The sequence below is a fragment of the Mustelus asterias genome, unplaced genomic scaffold (genome assembly GCF_964213995.1).
Source record: "Mustelus asterias unplaced genomic scaffold, sMusAst1.hap1.1 HAP1_SCAFFOLD_3539, whole genome shotgun sequence".
Classification (NCBI taxonomy): Eukaryota; Metazoa; Chordata; class Chondrichthyes; order Carcharhiniformes; family Triakidae; genus Mustelus; species Mustelus asterias.
This window is the reverse complement of record NW_027593484.1, coordinates 22,501-25,000: the sequence shown is the minus strand read 5'-3', so window position 1 is coordinate 25,000 and position 2,500 is coordinate 22,501. Positions and strand designations below refer to the sequence as shown.

Below are 2,500 nucleotides of genomic sequence, written 5' to 3'. Positions count from 1 at the left end.
CCGAGCCAACTCTTGCGGATCCTTCCCGTGGACGAGCCACACACACACATCAACAGAGAGTCAACCCCCCTGGCCCGAGCCTAACGGAAGGCACACGGTCCCGGCAGCGAGGCAGTCACGTTCTCTCTCTCTGGCAACCCGATGACAGCCGTGCCGGCGACCCCGAGGTGGCTGGGCCAGTGCGGGAGCGGGCAGTGCCGACGAGCCCGGAGGCGGACGCCGGCACCCAAGAGGTCAAGCTCTCCGACGCGGATTACTCTGGGTCTGCACTTAGGGGGACAGAGAGGACGGCACCTCTGCGACACCCCAGCCGCGCTCTTCGGCGCACGGATGCGCGCGAAGTGCGATTGATTGTCAAGCGACCCTCAGACAGACGTAGCCCCGGGAGGAACCCGGGGCCGCAAAGTGCGTTCAAAGTGTCGATGATCAATGTGTCCTGCAATTCACATTAATTCTCGCAGCTAGCTGCGTTCTTCATCGACGCACGAGCCGAGTGATCCACCGCTAAAAGTTGTATCGGGTTTCGGATCGGTTGCCCGATCCTGGGACGCGCAAAACGCTCCCCCGCCGACGTGACGGTGGAGCCCCAGCCTGGCGCGTACCACGGCGTGAGCCCGGAGGCGCACGCACTCGAGCGACAATCAAGCGAAAAAAAGGAGGAATCAGGGCGCTCGCAGGCGTTGAGTGCCGGCGTGGGTGAGGGGCCGGGGCCCGCCACGCGCCGTCACGCCCCGCAACAGCCAGAGGCAGAGTTCTCTGGTGTCACCGTCTGGCGGTAGGCTCGAGAGTCGAGGCGAGGCCGCAGCGGACTGAGTCGGGTGCAAGCCGCGGAGGACAGGCCGACGCTACGGGCGCAAGCCGACCCCGCACGCCCCAACCTCGGCGGGCTGGGGAAGGGGGCGCGGCGGAACGCTCGCAAGCGCGGCTGCCCCCGCGGACAGGCACATTCTCTCGAACGCGGTGGACGCTCGCTCAAGTCAGCACGAGACCAGACCGGACCGACAGGCGGACAACGAATCTTTAAACCTCGCACCCACCCTCCGCACACGGGTGCCGGAGGAATGGTGAGCATGAACAGGTACCCCTCACCGGGCTTTGAAGAGAGTGACTAGAATGCGACCAAAGCTTCACCGCGGCGGGAGACAAAAAGGCCCCTGACTGCACCAGAACGTCTCCCTGCGGAGTCACACAGTGGCCGTTCACCGTGGTCCCGTCGACAAGCCGCCAGGACAAGCACCCAAGCCCGCAGCAGCTCTCTTCGTTTCAACTGCGGATGTAATGCTGCAAGGCGGTGGCAAGGTCACGTCGCAGCCCGCAAGCCGTCGCCAAGGCGAGAGGAAGACGGTCCCCACAGCGGGCACACACAGACGGACGTGGAGCACGGGGCGGCGGCCCACAGGTGCGCACACGCGCCGTGCCGAGGATCGGTGCGGACGCCGGTGACATCGCACCCGGCAGAGCGGCTAGGCAGAAGTCGCTGCGGAGGAGGAGCACCGTCGGCGGAACGGTCTGCTGGCGGGCGAGGGACCAAACGAGCAGCTAGAACGGGCGGAGTGGACCGGACTGCAGAAGCGGAGTGAGTGCGTGGCTGACGCCACCGTCTCCCTCCGAGCGTCTGCTCGCGCCGGCCAAACCGCCGAACCGCTGAACGAAAGGACCGCATCGTCCCACGCAGGCAGGCCGGCCGTGTTGCCGTGCGTGCCCCCACCTCTCGGACGGACTGCAAAGACACCCTACGAAGCCAACGGCGAAGCCCTTCCAACGGCGCAGGCGTAGCGTGTGCGGCACCCGCATGGACTTGCCGGCGTGCAACCGAGCGTGTGCGTGCTCGTCGGTGGCGGCGCCCGCGCGCCGGCCCAACCGAGTGGGACCGAGATCGACGTCGCCCGGCTTCGGCGGAACGTGCGTACGGGTGACCAGGCCCGTTCGACGGGTACGGCGAAATTGTCGGTGTGACCTCCCACCCGCGTGGGAGGCGCCAGCGTCAGTACGGGCCACGGCCCCGGGGCCAACCCCCGTGAGGCTCTCCTGCCTGGCCCAACCGGCGCAGCCTTCGAGTTCAAGGAGTGACGGGCCGCCCTCCCCGGAGAGGTGGCGGGCCCCCGGCCGACAAAGATCCTTCACAACGTGTTCACCAACAGAAACCTTGTTACGATTTTTATTCTGTGTTACGGGTTTCGGTTCGGGCCCCCGGAGAGGTTGTCCGATACCTGGCCCCGGGGCCGGCCCCCGTGAGGCTCTCCTGCCTGGCCCAACCGGCGCCAGCCTTCGCGTTCAAGGAGTGACGGGCCGCCCTCCCCGGAGAGGTGGCGGGCCCCCGGCCGACAAAGATCCTTCACAACGTGTTCACCAACAGAAACCTTGTTACGACTTTTATACCGTGTCGGGTTTCGGCTCGGGCCCCCGGAGAGGTTGTCCGATCCTGGGACGCGCTAAACGCTCCCCCGCCGACGTGACGGTGGAGCCCCAGCCTGGCGCGTACCACGGCGTGAGCCCCGGA

The 2,500-nt window shown here is 66.8% G+C and overlaps 1 non-coding gene across 1 annotated transcript; it reads right to left on the bottom strand.

Moving 5' to 3' along the window:
- Positions 1–359: 359 nt before the first annotated feature.
- Positions 360–513, bottom strand: LOC144490637 (5.8S ribosomal RNA). Its single transcript, XR_013497315.1, has one exon. It is a non-coding gene; the product is annotated as a 5.8S ribosomal RNA (ribosomal RNA).
- Positions 514–2,500: the final 1,987 nt, after the last annotated feature.